The sequence below is a fragment of the Amblyraja radiata genome, chromosome 13 (assembly GCF_010909765.2).
Source record: "Amblyraja radiata isolate CabotCenter1 chromosome 13, sAmbRad1.1.pri, whole genome shotgun sequence".
Taxonomy (NCBI): Eukaryota; Metazoa; Chordata; class Chondrichthyes; order Rajiformes; family Rajidae; genus Amblyraja; species Amblyraja radiata.
Genome location: NC_045968.1, coordinates 43,170,855 through 43,191,851, shown reverse-complemented (window position 1 = coordinate 43,191,851; position 20,997 = coordinate 43,170,855). Strand labels below are relative to the sequence as shown.

Genomic DNA, 20,997 nt, shown 5'->3' with positions numbered 1-20,997 from the left:
GCTAGCCTTTTGCCCTCCTTCAACCTTTTCATTTCCAGCTGCCACCGTGACATTGACTACTTAGACTTCATCACTCCCCTGCAGGTGAAGCAGAGGCTTACTTGAACCTCCTCCAACTGTATCCTGTGCTCCTGGTTGGGGTTCCTATATATCGTTGAGACCAAGCGTAGAGTTGGCGATTGTTTCGTTGAACGCTTACGCTCAGTTTACCTTGGCCTAGGCCGGCTGCTGGTCTCCAGGATACCAAACATTTTAACTCCCCTTCCCATTCCCACACTGACCTTTCTGTCCACGGTCCTCCTCCACTGTCAGAGTGAGGCCACACACAAATTAGAGGAACAGCACTTCATATTTTGCTTGGGCAGCTTACAACCCAGCAGTATGAACGTTGATCTCACTGGCCTTTTCTTGCCTCCAGTTCCTGCCCCCCCCCCCACTCACACCCCTACCTCTGCCTTCCAGCCTGAAGAAGGTTTCTGATTTGTAACCTATTCCTTTGCCTGACCTGCTGGGTTACTCCAGCATTTTGTGTCGATCTTCGGTATAAACTAGCATCTGTAGTTCCTTCCTAAACATTTCAGTCCATGAAGAGTAAACCACAATGTAGCTTTGGACTTTAAGTTGTATCAGACCAATGTAACAACAGATAGAAGCATTGGCGGAAAACCAGGGGCCAGGGGGGACGTGGCCCCTCCATGTTTTACGAGGTGGGGGACGGTCCCCCTCAAATTTACAAGCTTTAAATCTAATTCAGGGCGCACGGTTGAAGCTTCCGATGCCGCGCGCGCGTGTGTGTGTGTGTGTGTGTGTGTGTGTGTGTGTGTGTGTGTGTGTGTGTGTGTGTGTGTGTGTGTGTGTGTGTGTGTGTGTGTGTGTGTGTGTGTGTGTGTGTGTGTGTGTGTGTGTGTGTGTGCGCGCGCGCGCGTGTGTGTGCTATTTTTTAACAGGTGCTATATTTTTCAGTGTGAATACCAGTCTGAAGAAGGGTCTCGATTGCAAACGTCACCCATTCCTTCTCTCCAGAGATGCTGCCTGCCACGCTGAGTTACTCCAGCATTTTGTGTCTGCCTTTGATTTAAACCAGCATCTGCAGATCTTTCCTGCACGCTATATTTTTAATTCCAGGTTCATGTAATGACCTGAATTTAACTTCTTCTGCTACCCTGGATTGAATTGAATTTAGGTATCTGAATTATTAGTCTGTGCCTCTCAGTCTGGATTTTTAGTGCAGGAACACTTCCTGCAGTACAGACACATGCAGTGACTCAATGCTCTTGGGAGTGAGGGCTACTTTAAGGCTTTCACAGCCAAAGCTCCAACCTGAATACTCAAGTATGTTATCTAACTGCAGATGACATTCACTACCCTACACCTGTATTAATATTGATATAACAGACCTCAAACCACTTTAACAGAGGTGTCGGAGAAATTGCATTGAAGGTATTTTCTCCGCACTTTGTGTTGATGGTTCTTCAGAAAGAATAATCATGTTTCTGTGAATAATAGCACTTGGATTGTTCTGTTACAGTAATATGTTGTACAGCAGAACTGGCTTTAGAGAACAGTGCTTCACTCCAACTGAGACCATTCAAAGAGCAAAGTGAGAGTATACAGGTTGTATTAAAGTTCCACCATGGCTCCTGAATGCTGTCATTGTAAACTTGATGCCGGATCCTTCTCTGTGTTAGCATTTATTTTGAGAGGACCAGAATATAAAAACAGGGATGTAATGCTGAGGCTTTATAGGGCACTGATCAGACGCATTTGGAGTATTGTGAACAATTTTGGGCCCCATATCTGAGGAACGATGTGCTGGCGTCCAAGAGCATCCAGAGGAGGTTTGTGAAAATGATCCCATGAATGATTGGGTAACACATGAGCATTTGACAGCACTGGGCCTGTTCTCGCCGGAGTTTAAAAGGGGGACCTGATTGAAACTTACCGAATAGTGAAAGGCCTGGATAGAGTGGATATGGAGTGGGTGTTTCCACTAGCGGGAGAGTCTAGGACCAGAGGCCATAGCCTCAGAATAAAAGGACGTACCCTTAGGTCGGAGATGAGGAGGAATTTCTTTAGTCAGAGGGTGGTGAATCTGCGGAATTCTTTGCCATAGAAGGTTGTGGAGGCCGTCACTGGATATTTTTAAGGCAGAGATTGATAGATTCTTGATTAGTTCGAGTGTGGGGAGAAGGCAAGAGAATGGTGTTGAAAGTGAATGATAGATCAGCCATTATTAAATGGCGGAATAGATTTGATGCACTGAATGGTATAATTCTGCTCCCATCACATGAACTTTTGAACTTGTGTGTTAGTGAATGCGAATGGGTTTTGAAATTGTCCACAGAAGCTTGGCCATTCTGTAACTAACTTTCAGCTCTTGCCATAAGTAGCAGACAGGTACCACTCTAAATCTGTCAGTTCACAGACTTCAGCCTTGGAGCAACACATTTGAACAGAAAGGTTTATTTTTATTAAGTGGGTAATATCCACTGCAGCTCCGTAATGAGTTTTATGACATTTTGACAGCTTCCTTTTTTTATAGCTACACGATACTGGGAATTGAGCCGTCTCTTGACAGGAGAAACATGCCAGCTGAAGTCATGCGTTTGCTGATTTACTGACAGACACATTGGCTTGAGGTTCTTCCATTTTTAGTGGCAGGACATGTGATTCTTTCTCTTCCCCACCCCTACCTCTGATCTCTACTCCACATATCAGTCAGGCACCAGAGCCCGTCAAGTGCAGTGCGGTCTAATCAGAAGCTGTTTAATGCTTCCCTTGTTGAGGGCAATTAATCCTAGACAGCGTCACTCTTTCCTATTTTTGGTTACATGGTGTGACTCTGAAATATCTCCAAATCTGCAGCATTAGTGCCCCATGTTTTGGTTTTGCAGCGACTATCCAGCCCAGATACAGGCCATTCAGCCCAACTGGTCAATGCTGGTATTTAGGCTCCTCACAAGTCCTGTCCCATCCCACTATCTGAATATTCTTCTATTTATTTCTCCCTCACATAGTTTCCCTTTAGAAGGCAAGTATTCACTCTTTGGTTCAATGGAGCTTCATTTGTTACGTGTGAAACTGGCAGTGAAATTATTTTTGCATATTTACACATTTAGGCGGCGCCATGTTATGGGGCCATTTCCAAAGTCCTAGGTCTGATCTGCCCACGAGCTCGGTCTACTCGAGTAGTGCCCGATGCAGGTAAGCCCCAGGTTCCTGCAAGGTCTTCCTCCGTCGCTTAGACGGGATCAGTCCGAGAAACGATATCCCTCTCCTCGCCCGGGCAGCTTTGTATCCCGGGGGCACCTCCTGCAGCCGACCTTGAAGGCGCTGGAGGCATTACCCCGGTTCACCCTCCTGCCAGCGCCCGCGCATCGTGTCCAACATCTCTAGCGGCTCCCTCCAAGCTTTTGGGCGAGTTTGTAGGTCACGCACGGAAGACCCGATGTGCTGGCAAGTTTTGCATTCTTACCACTCTGGGTAAAATGATTCTCCTATGTTGGGTGTATTAATGACAATTGTACATTTTATCCTTTAGTTTAGGACTTCTCTGTAAATGGAGACTTTATCAGACTTATGATTAGACCATCACTCAGCTTTCAATCTCATCTGTTTGTCTCTCTCCAATTTCATACCATGCTAACCATCCTTTATTGGCAGAAATTGCCAAGTGGTGTTGAATTATTTACGCTGCAGATCCTTATTCATTATCAAGTGTGTTCATCCTGCTCATTAAATCATAGACTCATACACTGTCTTCACTAAGGAAGACACAAACAATCTCCCAGATGTACTGGAGGACAGAGGATCTAAGGGGCTAGAGTAACTGAAAGATCATTAGGCGAGAAATAGTATCGGGTAAGCTAATGGGACTGAAGGAAGATAAATCCCCTGGGCCTGATGGTCTGCATCCCAGGGTCCTCAGGGAGGTGGCTCTAGAAATAGTGGACGCATTGGTGATCATTTTCCAATGTTCAATAGATTCAGGATCAGTTCCTGTAGATTGGAGGATAGCTAATGTTATCCCACTTTTCAAGAAAGGAGCGAGAGAGAAAACCGGGGAATTACAGACCAGTTAGGCCTGACTTCGGTGGTGGGAAAGATGCTGGAGTCAATTATTAAAGAGGTAATAATGGGGCATTTGGATAGCAGTAAAAGGATTAGTCCAAGTCAACATGGATTTATGAAAGGGAAATCATGCTTGACTAATCTTCTGGAATTTTTTGAAGATGTGACACGTGAAATGGATGAAGGGGAGTCAGGGGATGTAGTGTATCTAGACTTTCAGAAAGCCTTTGATAAGGTCCCGCAGGGGAGACTGGTGACTAAAATTAGAGCGCATGGTATTGGGGGTAGGGTGTTGACATAGATAGGAGATTGGTTGGCAGACAGGAAGCAAAAAGTAGGAGTGAACGGATTCTTTTCAGAATGGCAGGCAGTGGCGAGTGGAGTGCCGCAAGGCTCGGTGTTGGGGCCGCAACAGTTTACCAATATATATTAATGATTTGGAAGAGGGAATTAGGAGCAACACTAGCAAGTTTGCTGATGACACAAAGCTGGGTGGCAGTGTGAACTGTGAAGAGGATGTTAGGAAGTTGCAGGATGACCTGGACAGGTTGAGTGAGTGGGCAGATGCAGTATAATATAGATAAATGTGAGGTTATCCACTTTGGCAGCAAAAACAAGGGGGCAGATTATTATCTCAATGAGGTTAGGTTAGGTAAGGGGGAGGTACAGCGAGACCTGGGCGTCCTTGTACACCGGTCACTGAAAGTTGGCGTGCAGGTGCAGCTGGCAGTGCAGAAAGCTAATGGAATGTTGGCCTTCATAACAAGAGGATTTCAGTATAGGAGTAAAGAGGTTCTTCTGCAGTTATATAGGGCTCTGGTAAGACCACATCTGGAGTATTGTGTACAGTTTGGTCTCCTAATTTGAGGAAGGACATCCTTGTGATTGAGGCAGTGCAGCATAGGTTCACGAGATTGATCCCTGAGATGGTGGGACTGTCATATGAGGAAAGATTGAAAAGACTAGGCTTGTATTCACTGGAGTTTAGAAGGATGAGGGAGATCTTACAGAAACATATAAAATTATAAAAGGACTGGACAAGCTAGATGCAGGAAATTTTTTGGCAATGTTGGGCAAGTCCAGAACCAGGGGTCACAGTCTTAGAATAAAGGGGAGGCCATTTAAGACTGAGGTGAGAAAAAACTTTTTCACCCAGAGAGTTGTGAGTTTGTGGAATTCCCTGTCATTGAGGGCAGTGGAGGCCAAATCACTGGATGGATTTAAGAGAGAGTTAGATAGAGCTCTAGGGGCTAGTGGAATCAAGGGATATGGGGAGAAGGCAGGCACGGGTTATTGATTTAGGACGATCAGCCATGATCACAATGAATGGCGGTGCTGGCTGAAGGGTCGAATGGCCTTCTCCTGCATCTATTTTCTATGTTTCTATGTTTCTACATCATGGTAACAGGCCCTTTGACCCAACATAGAGTAATGCAGTACAGAAACAGGCCCTTCATCCCACCTCATTGAGTTATAGAGCATGGAAACAGGCTCTTCGGCCCAACTCATTCAGGTCGGCCAGAATCATCATCTAAGCTCGTCCCATTTACCTGTGTTGGGGCCATATCCTTCTAATCCCTTTCCTATCCATTTACCCATCCAAATACTGCGTTGTGCAGTTGTGGCGTGCACCCTGTAAATGGAGGCTAATGATTAGGTCAAACACTCCACTAGTGTTGCTGCACAGTTAGTTTGTTGATTTTATCCTCAGCAGTGGGTAGGTGGCTGTATAGGCAGGGGCATTACTCCTGATTTATATTTGCATGGACCCTGATGGCAATCTTCTGGTGGGTAGATGACTGTGGTGTGAAACGTACATGCACAGAGGCTCACTATGCTGAATAATTTAAAACGTAGTCTTCTTCTCATTCAGTACCAAGCATAGTGGTGCAGCTGGTAGAGCTGCTACATCACAGTGTGAGAAACCAAGGTTCAATCCTGACTTCAGGTGCTGTTTGTATGGAATTTGCATGTTCTTCTTGTGACCACATGGGTTTCCCCTGGGTATTCCAGTTTCCTCCCACATCCCAAAGACGTGTGGGTTTGTAGGTTAATTGGCCCTCTGTAAATTGACATTAGAGTGAAGGGAAAGAATGCAAAAATGGAATATGTAGAACTAGTGTGAATGGATGATTGATGGTTAGTGTTGACTCTGTGGGTCGATAGGCCTGTTTCCATGCTCTATCTCTAAACTAAAACCGTGATTGAGGATAACTTGCTTCCTGTCTGCATTCTAAGGTGACTGATGAGGCCAATGTAGGAACCATAGACTCTTCCACCGCAGGGGATATGAGCGTGAGGCGTTTGCAAGGTGACACAGTCCTTCTGCCAACTACACAGTATGCTCCCAATGCATGTGCTTGAGGTTCTCAACACCGTCGTGAATGCTCCTTCCCCACTTTGACTTACCATGACTCAGAGACTGCAATGAAATCCATGGGGAAGTTGCTTTTTTACAAGAAGGTTTGGAATGCATCTTTGAAACTTTTCCTCTCACTGCCTGTTGATCTCATTCCATGACATAGCTCAGAATAGTGATCTCTTTTCTGTCGACCTCTTTCCATGACAGGGACCAGTTTGAAGAAGGTTCTCATTCCAAAACGCCAATTATCCTGTTCCTCCAGAAATGCTGCCTCACCCACTGAATTACTGCAGACAATTTGTGTCTATCTTCGGTATAAACCACAATTAGAGGCTATAGACTTAAGGTGAGAGGGAAAAGATTTAAGAGGGGCCTCGGGGGCAACTTTTTCACACAGATGGTAGAACATATGTGGAATGAGCTGCCAGTGGAAGCTACAGAAGCAGATCCAAATACCACTTTTAGAAGACATTTGGACAGATATTATGATAGGATGGGTTTAGAAGGATATGGGCTAATGTGGGCAAATAGGACTAACCCAGAAATCCAACTTGGTCGATATGGACAAGGTGCACTGAATTCTATTGCTACTAAGCTCTATAACTCTATGACTTTATTACACCAATGGTGATGATTAATATCTAAACTGGGCTTTTGCTCTTTGCTGTCAGTCTACTTCCTACTCTTTTACTGTCTCTCTTATTCTTTTCAGTTCTCGGTCTCTGGATCTCCGGCATCTTCAAGACTGATTAATTGCAAGTTTACAGCAGCTGCTGGATATCCTGCCTTGAAGCCTCTCATATCTCATCTTGGTGGTACCCAAACTGTTTGCACAAAGTCATACAAGAGAACATGGTCTTTAATCTGACAGCTTTGATATTGCTTCCACTCCCTGGTGTGCCCTCCATTATCCTGTACAAATGATGCAAACCACCGGTCTTTAATTTGATAAATTAGCTCAACAGAAGCCTTTTTTTTAAGCAGCTGGCAGTCAAGAGCTGCAGACCCTTCTGGTTTCTAGTTCTGTCACTTAATTTTCAATATGCCAAGTTCAAGCCGATTATGAGACACAAAGGAATAAGTAGCATTGAATGCATGGTTTCCCTGTAGCTACAGAAAAATAATCAGTCATGTTGGATCAGGCTGCCAAATGAGTGGAAAACTTGTCCCTAACCTTGACGTTGCTGCAATCTGTATTTAAATATTTGTGATCACGTCTGAGTTATAAGAGCATGGGTCAATGTTTGGACTCTGGCCTCCTTTGGTCTCTGGAAACTTCAGAACAAATTCTGGGCAGTCAACAGTTCAGTGCAGATGGAAGAGGCATAGAGGCATAGAACGTGGAAACAGGCCCAACTTGCCCACACGGACCAACATGTCTCATCCACACTAGTCCCATCTGCCTGTGTTTGACCCATATCCCTCTAAACTTGAACTATTCATGTACCTTTCTAAATGTAGACTAGCAAAAGGCAGTGCCAACCTTTTGATGTTAAACTGAAACTGTTTGCCCTCTCGGTCAGAGATGAAAATATTTGGTTGAAGCCTGGGAGGTTTCTCCTCAGTTACTGTCCCATGTTTTAGTTTTAGTTTTTGAAATACAGCATGGAAAAGGGCCCTTTGGCCCATCGAATCTATGCAGACCACCAATCTCCTGTTCATGATATGATATCCACTTCCTACACACTAGGGGGCAATTTATAGAGGCCAATTAACCCACAAACAGCACGTCTTTGGGTTGTTGGAGGAAACCAGTGCCCCTCGAAGGAAAGCCATTTTGTTACAGAGAGAACGTTAAAACTCCACACAGACAGCACCTGAGGTCAGGTTCGAACCCGATCGCTGGCACGGTAATGCCCCTGTCCCACTTAGGCGATTTTTTAGGCGACAACAGGCGATTAGGCTGTCGCCACATGGTCGCTGGGGTGTCGCCTGTATGGTCGTGAGTAGTCTCCTCCGTCGCCCAAAGAGTCGTAGAGTTTTTCTGGTCGCCGTTGGATTTTGAAACTTTTCGGGGGCAGTCGGCAACAGTTGGCTTGATGCCAATGAGCGTAGCTTGACTTCTCCTGAAGTAGGTGCTGTGGTAGGTTGTCACCAGGATGACGTAGGTTGTCGCCAGGATGATGTAGGTTGTCGCCGGTGCTGACTTCGGTATTTTGTTGTTAAAGTCTGGTTCTATTTCAAATTTTAAGTCAAAGGGGGGATCCAGTCGCCGTTTTTTCGGCGACCTGCTACGACTATGACAGTCGCCGGCAGTCACCTAAAATTAGCCTAAGTGGGACAGGCCCATAATAACAGCTCGGCCAGCTCCACCACTATGCCACCCTCTCTCCGGGACATAAGAAGTGGTACAGATTGGAGACCCTTCACCCGAACTATTAGTTCTGCATTGCTTTCCACAGGTGCTGCCTGAGCTGCTGAATATTAATAACATTTTCTGTTTTTCATTTCCCATTTCCAGCATCTGCAGCTTTGTTTTGTTTTAACTCACTGCAGTATAGATCAGTTGCGCTGCAAATCTAGTTGTTGTAAATTATACTGGCATTTGCTTCATTGCAATGCCTATCTGGAAGCTCCCATGGCAAAGGCCGGTACTGTCCCACACCACATTATGAATTGTGACAACATTTCAAATGCACTTAATTGATTATTTTCACAACAATCTAGAGGTTGTGACAATCATCCGGTGGTGGTGAGAAAACACAAGGTAAATACAAGTTCCTCCATTAACATTATCCACGAAACAACACACAATTCCACTTCAAGTAGAATTTAAAGGCTGTAAAGTTGGTTTGATGGAAACTTGGTGTATAAATGCAAGCTCCCTCTGTTTGAAACAGGTAAGCAATACACTTGATGTCTCAGCTGGGAGCTAGGCTTAGTATAGAAGCTTGAATGGCTAAATTAAGCAATAATTTAAGGCAGGGGATAAAAAAACATGAGGAAGTTTAAAGCACAAAATCAATTGTATTTCCGAAAATGAAATACCCCAAATTTTTAAACTCCGCATTAAGTATAGAACAGCGGGCTTAAATCCAACTTGCATTTTGTGTAATTTATCGAGGAAAAATGTAGCCAATGAGACATCCATCCCCTTAACTTACAGCCAGTGTTTGTGAATTAATTCTGTGTTCTGTTGCAGTTTGTAGGTTCTGCACGTAGATTATCCACAAAATGTGTTCAACCTGTGACAATTAGAAATTGGTGAACATTCACAAAGAAGGATTGTGGCTGAACATTCTTGTGATGCATCCATATTCTACAGATTATCTAATCATAGAAAGGAAACGAAAAGCATTAAAAAATATCGAATCTTTCAACAGAATTGAAACTTTGAAGGTTGGAAATGACTATAAAACAGTAAGCCTCACAGTGCTACAGTGGCAGAGTTGTTGGCTTGCAGCACCAGAGATCTGGGTTTGATCATCACTACGGGTGCTGTCTGTATAGAGTTTGTACATTTTACCGTGATCGCGTGGGATTTCCCTTAGCGTTCTGGTTTCCTTCCACATTCAAATAGTGTTCAAATAATTTTTTAGGTTAATTGGCTTTGGTAAAAATTGTGCATTATCCCTAGTATGTAGGATAAAGCTAGTGTACGGGGATTGCTGATTGGCGCAGACCCGTTGGGCCAAAGGGCCTGTTTCCACGCTGTGGCTATTAACTAAACTAAACAAAACTACAACTCACAAATGTCAATGTCTGTGCAGTGTATTACAAACCACTCTCTGAATAAATGAATCACAAACAAATTCTACGCTGATCTGCATCTTTTCCCACTTGCATGGCTCTGTTGAAAGGCAAGGTCTTTAGCCTTGCCCACGCATCTGGTGACAGAATCTTCGGCTGTGTCTCCCAAGTGTTGATCAGTATAATCTATTCCAAAATCATAACTCTAGATTAATTTGCCTTAAGTCTGCAGCTAAATTGAAACTGAAACCGAAGGGAGAGGGTGTCATTGAACTGAGGGTTTCCTCAAAATCCATCTGCCCTTTACTGGAACAAACCTTTGAGAGGAGAGAAGGCATTTTTGAAAATTCGGCGGGAGAGTTGAAAGATGCTGCTGCTTGTGATTCCAAAAGTTTTTCTTTCATTTAGAAAGCAGCTCAGTGAGAGGCACAGCAGCCAATAAAAGGAAGGAGTTTAGGGGAGTGGCCTATCGTGGGGGGTGCTGGGCTGGGAGTGAGGCTGTGTTTGAGGGTAAGGGCAGTTCTGAGGCATTGGCTGAAGAGGCTTTGGTGTGAGGGCTGAGCAAAGGGTAACAGCATGTTAAGGTACCGTCGCCTGCATGATTAGATCGCATGCAGTTCTGGTCGCCCCAATACAGGAAGGATGTGGACTCTTTGGAAAAGGTGCAGAGGAGAACAATGTCTGGATTAGGAGGTATTAATTACAGGGAGAGGTTGGACAGACTTCTCTGCAATTCTGGAGGTTGCGGGAGACTTGGTAGATATATATATAATTATGAGAGGCATAGTTAGGGTGGACAGTCAGAACATTTTTTTCCAGGACGGAAAAATCAAACACTAGAAGGCAAGGCTTTAAAGTGAAAAGAGCAAACTTTAAAGGACATGTGGGGCTAAGTATTTTACACAAAGGATGGTGACTGCCTGGAATGTGCTGCTGGGGGTGGTAGTTGACGCAGATTTGATTTGTCATTTGAAAGATTTTTGGATAGGTGTGTGGATATGCAGTGAATAGAAAGGGATGGATTATGTGCAGGCAGATAAGAGTTGGTCTTGGCATCATGTTTGGCACAGACATTGTGGCTGAAAGGGCCTCTTTCCATGCTGTACTATTCTATGTTTGATGTTCTAAAGTTGGTATCTGCACAGTTTAGAAATCAAACCCATTTTGATAGCTTCTCCCAGTATCACATTCCTCGAGCCAACAGGATATACAGCTCTGTGTAGCTTGTCAACTCATCACTTGCCAGATCTTGGTTACACTATTCAAACACTTCCTTGACTTCACACAGAATTACCCAATGCTTCCCGATCATCATGATAGTCAATGCCAGGCTTTTTATTCTCCATTCTGTACTCCAATCAGTCTGAAGAAGGGCCACGACCTGAAACGCTATCAGTCTATTTCCTCCACAGATGCTGCCTCCCCTGCTGAGTTTCACCAGCATTTTGTTTATTGCTTAAGATTCCAGCATCTTCATTTCCTTGTGTCACCAGTAATAACCATTCATCTCCTTAAATCCCTCCCTGTCACACTTCAAACATCCGGGCAGCACAGTGGCGCAGCGGTAGAGCTGCTTCCTCACAGCACCAGAGACCCAGGTCCGATCCTGACCACGGGTGCTGTCTGTGCGGAGTTTGTACGTTCTCCATGTGACTACGTGGATTTTCTCCAGGATGTCCGGTTTCTTACCATACTTCAAAGACATACAGGTTTGAAAATTAATTGACTTTGGTAAAATTGTAAATTGTTCCTAGTGTGTAGGATAGTGCGAGTGTACGGGGTGATGTCTGGACGGCGCGGACTCGATGGGCCAGAGGACGTGTTTCTGTGCTGCATATCTAAAGCCTAAAGTAAAGTCTAAATGCCAAACGGTCCATACCCTATGCAGTCAGTGCCAATGGGTCAGTTGTGTCAATGGGTGGTTATATTTGGATGTTTACTCTTCAAAATGTAACTCTTTACTCTTGTAGGGAAAGCAAGTAAAAATAACACATCAATCAAAGGGCTCTCAGGGTCTGGTGTTGGAGCGTTTCAGAGGGACAGCCTGAAAATTCTGGAGTAGATTGTATAGTGGGATTTTCTTTTGAAGTCCTCCCTATTGAAGTCACACCAATCTTTGCTAAAACTGGTATCTGATTCACAGCCAATTATTTATCTCTAAAGTGTAGTTGATATGGGCAGATGGGGCTCATCAGCCTGGGAAGGCAGTCCATCTAGGAGAGGGAAAACTCTGATTTAAAACCTCCATTGCCTTGTGGCTATATCCAGTCATGGAAAAGGCTCCAGGCGTAAACCTCAAGAAAATCCAGAGTCGGATCCCTTAAGGCAATTTGTCATTGTCTACATCCTCGCTCTGGCAGCTCCTGCAACGGCGCTGGTGCCAATCTGTAACGGCCCTGCTGTTCCTTTGGATTGATCAGCGACGTGAAGAGGGAGGATGTGCTGCATGGGCAACAGCCTGTCCTCCATATGACATCGCCCAGCCTTGCATCCAACCAGGAAGCATCACCCATGGTCAGTCATGACCGAGTGGGGCCAACTAGTTGATATGAAGGTAGGGCATGTCTGAGGTAAGTGTGAAATACCATATGCATTTATTCAACACTTTTGCAAAGGTATAGTCAGATAAAGATTAGCACTCAGCCGGACAGTGAAATTGAGAGTAGTGAATCATCAGAGGGTCTAGTTTTAAGAAGCAGCGGGAACAAGGCATACAGACACATTTAAGGGAGATCTCAGGATGATACAGCTAGTCATAAATGCTGACGCATAGTTCCAGTAACCCAGATTGAATCCTGGTCTCTGGTGCTGTCTGTATGGAATTTGCACATACACTCATGACAGCCTGGATTCCTTCTTGGTGCTTCAGTTTCCTCCCATATCCTAAATACATGTGGATTGGTAGGTTAGCTGGTTTGTATGAATTGTCTGTAGTATGAAGGTGAGTGGTAAGTCTGGGTAGCAGTGAGAGGGGGGGGGGGTTAATGGGAATAAGGAGAGAATATAATGGGATTATACAGGATTATGTGGGGTCAGCACAGTGGCGCAGCGGTAGAGTTGCTGCCTTACAACGCCAGAGACCCAGGTTCAATCCTGACCATGGGTTCTATCTGTGTGGAGTTTGCATGTTCTCCCTGTGACCGAGTGGGTTTCCTCTGGGTGCTCCGGTTTCCTCCAACGCTCTAAAAACGTGCAGGTTTGTAGTCTACAGGATAGAACTAGTATGCGTTGATTGTAGGCCGGCACGGACTTGGTGGGTTGAAAACCCTGTTTCCACACCGTATCTGTAAACCAACCTTTCATGACATATGGAACAACTTTGATTGGTTGCATTAAACCTGCCTTGGAAATAGATTCTAAATAACGCTGCATTTGAGTTAGCACAGCCGGGCCTCAGAAACACTGTGTAATGGTTGGGATTTTATCAGTCAGCTGATGGGTCACTGGAGTTGTTTAATTCATCTGCATACTACAGACCAGAAATGATGCTAAGGATGAGGTTAACATTTTTCGAGCATCACAAAGATGATTAACATCGGGGAAAAAACTGCCAGCAGTATTGGAGTTCAGATTTCCATTGGCTAGCTTCTGGATGAAGTGTAGACTCGTTGTTTCTCTTTCCGATGTGTGGCTGCTGCAAGCTTCTGTTTACCTTTCATGTTTGCAACGTTTGTGGGTTTCTCTTCTCCATCCTTTCAAATTATGCCATTTGAATTGTTCCTGGAGGTAAAGTAAAATGTTTTTAAAGGTGGAATGAAGACTTTGCATGCATACTTTCCAGGGTATGAAACCAAAAAGCAGAAACTGATTTGTGTCAGTTTTATATTATTTATTGCTCCCTTGTTTCTAATGATGTTTTTTATTTATTTTTATGCGTTGAAAGGGATTTGGAAGATGCCATCCAGTTGAATTTACATAATGAAACTTCAGATATATTCAGGCGCCAGCAGTTTGTGTCACCATTGTTTTATTTATGACTCTTTGTTCACACTCATTTTGTTTCCAGGTGTAGAGATGGAATTTTAAGCAGGTATTGAAGTTCTTTCAGGAAGAATTAGCATTCGCCATCAGAAAATGAACATATTGCATTCTTAACTTTATGGGCCCCTGGTGCGTACTGCAATTTAATTCTGTGTATCCACACAATTGCTGCTGCTTGATTCAGAGCTTGCATTTGACACTGCTGGGTTACACTGGCTCTCTGGCCCCTTACTTAGCCAACCGATCACAAGCTGACATGATGGGGCCCTTTAAAGGCAATAGTCACAATTGGGCAGCAAACACACACACACACACACACACACACACACACACACACACACACACACACACACACACACACACACACACACACACACACACACACACACACACAGACACAGACACAGACACAGACACAGACACAGACACAGACACAGACACAGACACAGACACACACACACACACACACACACACACACACACACACACACACACACACACACACACACACACACACACACACACACACACACACACACACACACACACACACCTCAGAGCTTATTTGGAGGTTGTAGTGCAGGGTTGTCAACATTGGGTGAGAGTTGGGAGTGAGAAATTTGCGGGAGACCAAGCCCGAGGGAGCATCGCGACCGGGGGGGAGGAGGGGGGTGGGAGGAGGGGGGTGGGAGGAGGGTGCCCCCTCCCATTGGTATGGAACATTTGCATTTTTCAGATCGAAATTGTGCAATATGGTGCATACTGTAGCGAGTCTTATAACTTACACTTGAATGCAATATATATGCTTTAAATTGGGTTGGAGGGGGGAAGGCTGTGCGATCACTGGCCTTGGGGGTAACCGGTGAGGGAGTGGAGCAACCGAGTGGGGAGAGGGTGTGGAAGAAGGGTAGGAACTTTTTGAAATTTGATGTATTAAAATCATGTTTTAGTGCACTGTAGAAGTATGATTTCAATGTATTTTGTATGAAGTATTTTTAAGAGGTAACTTTTTAAGGGGTAACTTTATCCACACAAAGGGTGATGGGTGTATGGAACAAGCTGCCAGAGGAGGATAGTTGAGGCAGGGACCATCCCAACATTTAAGAAAAAGTTAGACTGATACATGGATAGGACAGGTTTTGAGGTATGGACCAAAAGCAGGTGGCGTAGCTGGGACATGTTGGCGGGTGTGGGCAAGTTGCGCCGAAGGGCCTGTTTTCACACTGTATCACTCTATGACTACATTATACCTCCACCATGCATGAATGCTTCAAAATCAAGTGATCGAGTTTTATTGCCATATACTCAAGCATAGAAACATAGAAAATAGGTGCAGGAATAGGCCATTCGGCCCTTCGAGCCAGCACTGCCATTCAATATGATCATGGCTATTCATCTAAAATCAGTACTTCTTTCCTGTTTTTCCCCATATCCCTTGATGTCGTTAGCCCCAAGAACTAAATGTAACTCTCTCTTGAAAACATCCAGTGAATTGGCCTGCACTGCCTCTGTGGCAGAGAATTCCACAGATTCACAACTCTCTACGTGAAAAAAGTTTGTTCTCATCTTTGTTTGTCCCCCCCCCCTTTATTCTTCAACTGTGACCCATGGTTCTGAACGCCCCCAACATCGGGAACATTTTTCCTGCAGTTATAGTAAGTGAAAATCTAGCAGGCAAGCAGGATGCTTTCTCCAATCACCCCATTTGAAGTCCACTATCTTCCACCATTTCTACCCAGTGCTTGGTACTTACTTCCAGCAGCCACGGGTTGTCCTCCAGGATGCACCGAACCGCAGCCTGATCCATGCCGGTCACCTGGGCAAATTCGACACAGAGACTCTCTCTCTCTCCCCCCTCTCTTCCGCTCTCTCTCCTCTCAACCCCCCCCTCTCTCTCCCCCCCTCTCTCTCTCCCCCTCCCCCTCTCTTTCCCCTCTCTCTCTCTCCTCTCTCCCTCTCTGTCTCTCCTCTCACCCCCTCTCTCTCCCCTGTCTCGCCCTCACTCTCTCCCCTTCCCTCTCTTCTCTCTCCCACCCTCTCTCCCTCCCACCTTACTCTTCCCCCTCTCTCTTGTCCCCTCTCTCCTCTCTCTCTCCCCCCTCTCCCTCTCTCTCCCCTCTCTTTCCCCTAACTCTCTTTCCCCTAACTCTCTCTCCCCTCTCTCTCTCTCTCCCTCTCTTTCTTCTCTCTCTCCCCCTTTTCTGTCTCCCCCCTCTCCCTCTCTCTCCCCTCTCTTTCCCTAACACTCTTTCCCCTAACTCTCTCTCCCCTCTCTCTCTCCCCCTCGTCTTTCTTCTCCCTCTCCCCCTTTTCTCTCTCCCCCCCTCTCTCTCCTCTCTCTCCCCCTCGCTTCCCCCCAACCTCTTTATCTCCCCCTCTCTCTCCCTCTCCACACTCTCCCCTCTCTCTTTCCCCTCTCTCTGTTTCTCCTCTCACCCTCTCTCTCTTCCCCTCTCTCCTCCTCTCTTCCCCATTTCTCCCTCCCACCCTCACTCTTTCCCCTTGCCCTCTCTCCCCTCTCTTTCTCCTCTGTCTCTATCTCTTTTTCTTTGCCCCCGATCTCTCTCTTTCCCCTGTTTCTCTCTTTCCCCCTCTTCCCCTCTCTCGTTTACCACCCCTCTCTCTTCCCCTTCTCTCTCCCTACCCTCTCCTCCCTCTCCACCCCCCTCTCTCTCTTCCCTCTTTCTTCCCTCTCTCACTTCCCCCCCTCTCTCTCCCCTACCTCTCTCTCCCCCCCCCTCCCTCTTCTCTCTCTCCTCTCACCCCCCCCCCCCTCTCTCTCTCCCCACTGTCTCCCTGTCTCCTTCCCCTCTCTCTCTCTCTCCACCTCCCTTTGAGAGTCTGTCCCTTTGGCACAGAGACTCTCGCGGCAGCGGCAGCGGCAGCAGCGCAACGCTTCCGACGCCTCCGACGCCCGGGACATGCACTGTCCGGAGCGCTCCATGGCCAGAGCTGCAGCGAGCGACACGCCGGCCCCGGCAAACACTCGTCCGTCCCGGCTCCCCGCATCTGTTCCGGCCGCTGGTTCTGCTCCCATCCCTCCCGCAGCCCCTGCTCTCCAACACCCGCGGACCATGCAGTTTATCCGAGTTTTGACATTTTCATTGATAACAAAATTTCTCACCACTGAGCGGGAGAAATTTCTGATGAGCGTGAGGGCGTGAGAGTTTGCTTGAGGGCGTGTGTCTCACGCTCAAAGCGTGAGAGTTGGCAGCCCTGTAGTGTTTAGTTGCCTGATGGCTGTAGGGAAGAAGCTGTTCCTTATCTGCTGTAAGACTGCATCAGATCTGCTGGAAGATTCATTGTGTGTGGAGCATTTTCATGAGATCTTAGGCCCACTGAGCTCAGCTGTCCAAATGGAAGCCTAGAGAGCAACGGATGGAGATTCAAGAGATAAAAAAGACATTGGCTTTGATTCTACAGACCATGATCTGATTGCCCTCCACTCCTGTCGATTTTTCCATTGCCAAAATCCTTCAAGATCAGGACTCCTTCAATTCCCACCCGTTGATCATTCCTGAATTGAACTATTCCGCTATTTGGTAGCTGTAACTTAAGCCACAAAGCTTTGTAATCCCTGCACTAAACCTCTCTGCACCTTTAGCTCCCTGATCTCATATAAGGCCTTTTCTAAGCGGTTTTGTGTTTCCAACATCAGAGCAATGACAGCACCTCCACTCTAAGGTGTTTTAGGAGATTCTGAAAGTAGCACAAGGTGTTACTTGTGCAAACAACTCTGGCTTTGTTCTTGTAATGATTCCCAATTGTTTGGAAAACATTTAAAATCCTGCTCAGAGAAATAAAGGGGGGAAAAAATGAAAGATTGTTATTTTTTCTTCTAAAGATCCTATTCAGAATATTGTTAGATAATTCAGGAATCAACAAAATCTCCAGTTATATCTCGTGCCTTTCACACACACAAACTGATTTTGATGTAAGTGTATTTCTCCAAGTGTTATAACAGCTGCAATGTGTTTGGGGACACCAAAGTTAAGTTTGGTTTAGAGGTACAGTGTGAACAGAGGCCCTTCGGCCCACTGAGTCCATGCCGACCAGCAATCACCCTTAGACTAGCAATATCCTTCACACCAGGGACAATTTACAGAAGCTGATTAACCTATAAATTTGCACGTCTTTGGAATGAGAGAGGATGAGGTCATTGTAAATAAACATCTTCAACATCATTCTCAACATCATGTGGAATGAGGATGCGTTGCACATGTGATTTTCCTTCATTGATTTGTGTTTTAGGAAGCCTCTTAAAGGGGAAGAGAGACAGAGAGGTGGATGTGGGAGAAAATACCAATGTCTCATCTCCGTACATGAGAAGAGAGAGCTCTTGTTGACTAAAACAACCCCAATGGTGGAACTGATCGGAGGATGAAAAGGATAAAATATTAAATGATAAAAATAAATCTGCAGATGCTGGGAATCAGAAATAAAAAAAGAAAATACTGGAAATACTCAGCTGGTCAGGCAGCATCTGTAGAAGGCGAAGCTTATCAGGTTGAAGACCCTTTGTCAGAACTTAATTTTTTCCTGCATTTTCTGCATGGTAAAATCCAAGGTCCCACTCACTGTCCCCTGTATGTAGATGCTGAATTTGGCTGTAATGTATTCCATATACTTGCTTTGTACTTTCCATGTCTTCCATATACTTGCCTCAGTATATGGGGATAGGTTAAGACCAGCTGTGTGCGGCCCACAATTTTGTGAGCAGAAAACTGAAATTTCCCTGCATATGCTGGTGGGAGGGGAAGATCCCTGATACCAGCTCAAAATGAAGAAACCCAAGGCTTTAGCGCCTGGACATTGACATAGGCTTTTGGTATCAATGGGGCGGCACCATGGCACAGCGGTGTTTGTTGCCTTACAGCACCAGAGACCTGGGTTCGATCCTGACCATGGGCACTGTCTGCACAGAGTTTGTATGTTATCCCCATGTCCACGTGGGTTTTCTCTGGGTGCTCTGGTTTCCTCCCACACTCCAAAGATGTACAAGGTTTGTAGATTAATTGACTTTGATAAAAATATAAATTGTCCCTAGTGTGTGTAGGATAGTGCGAGTGTACGGAGATTGCTGGTAGGCATGGACTCGGTGGGCTGAAGGGCCCGTTTCCACGGTATCTCTAAACTCTAAATTAAATAAAACCATGGGCTAAATATGCCCCTTGAACTTTAGCCCAGGAGAAAGCAGCATCATGGCAGAAGTTTCACGAGATCAATACCGCCAAATAGTTTATCAATAAAGAGTAAATGTCATCCTGATAAAAATCTGAGGAAACTGAAAGGTGGAAATTGATCAAAGAATTTTGCTGGGGACAATTTTACTTTGGAACAGGTCAAATGGACTTCATAAGTTCATAAGTTATAGGAGCAGAAGTAGATCATTCGGCCCATTGAGTCTATTCCGCCATTCAATCATGGCTGATCTATTTTTCTCTCTCAACCCTATTCTCTTGCCTTCTCCCCATAACCCCTGACACCAGTACTAATCAAGAACCTATCAATCTGTCTTAAAAATACCCAATGACGACCTCCACAGCCATCTGTGATTATGAATTCCTCAGATTCACCACCTTCTGACTAAAGACATTTCTCTTCATCTCTTTTCTAAAAGTACATCCTTTTATTCTGAGGCTGTTCCCTTTGGTCCTAGACTCTGGAAACATCCTCTCCACATCCACTCTATCCAGGCCGTTCATTATTCAATGTTTCAATGAGGTCCCCCTCATCCTTCTAAACTCCAGTGAATACAGGCTTGGTGCCGTTAAACGCTTATCATATGTTAACCCAGTATTCCTCGGGATTATTCTCGTAAACCTCCTCTGGACCCTCTCCAATGCCAGCACACCCTCCCTCGGATATGTGGTCCAACACTGCTCATAATACTCTAAACGCGGTCTGACCGGTGCCTTTTAAAGCCTCATCATTACATCCCTGTTTATGTATTCTAATTCTCTCGAAATAATTGCTAACATTGAACCAATTCAACTTGCAAATTTACGTTTTGGTAATCCTGCACCAGAACTCCTAGGTCCTTCTGCACTTTCAATTTGTGCATCCTCTCCCCTTTTAGAAAATAGTCTACGTCTTTATTCCTACTACCAATATGTATGATTGCACACTACTTTGTCCACTCTCCCAACCTGTCCAAGTACTTCTGCAGAAACCCTAGTTTCTCTGCATTGCCTGCTCTTCCACCTATCTTTGTATCATCTGCAAACATGGCTACAAAGCTTTCAATTATTAGTGGAATATTTAGGGTGAATGCACAGAGTCTTTTACCCAGAGAAGAATAATAAAAACAAGAGGTGAGAGGGGAAAGATTTAATAGGAATCTGAGGGGCAACTGTTTCACACAGAGGATGGTGGGTACATGGAACAAGCTGCCAGAGGAGGTAGCTGAGGCATGTACTATTACAACATTTAAAAGACATTTGGACAGGTACACAGATAGGAAAGGTTTGGAGGATGCAATAAACATGGGCAGGTGGGAACAATTTAGATGGGGCATGTTGGCCAGTGTGGGCAATTTGTGCTGAGGGCCTGTTTCCAATCTGTATGGCTCTATAACTCCGTGATTCCATGAGTAGCTTGGAGAAATCTCTGTACCATTAATTCAAGAGTGGCTAGTTACTTACTCTCAGCCACTCCTTGAAATAAAGTCTTGCATTTATTTACCGTCAATGCGGCATGTTTTAAACTGCAATAGTAGTCACTATTGTAATTAGTAAAACTAGTATGCCTGGTTTGACATTAGAAAGGGTTCTGTGATATCAGTCAATAAATAAATAATTGGTCAGCTCAATGGAAAAGATTTCTCAGCTTTTCTTCAAATTGCTGCCAAAACATTATTTATGTCTGCTTAAGGAACCTAAGAGGAAATTAGG

The 20,997-nt window shown here is 45.1% G+C and overlaps 1 long non-coding RNA gene across 1 annotated transcript in view; it reads right to left on the bottom strand.

Moving 5' to 3' along the window:
- Positions 1–13,559: 13,559 nt before the first annotated feature.
- Positions 13,560–20,997, bottom strand: part of LOC116979941 — a 32,008-nt gene continuing 24,570 nt past the window's right edge. Inside the window, exon 2 of the long non-coding RNA XR_004413808.1 lies at positions 13,560–13,843. This is a non-coding gene — a long non-coding RNA (uncharacterized LOC116979941). The remainder of the gene's footprint in view (positions 13,844–20,997) is intronic.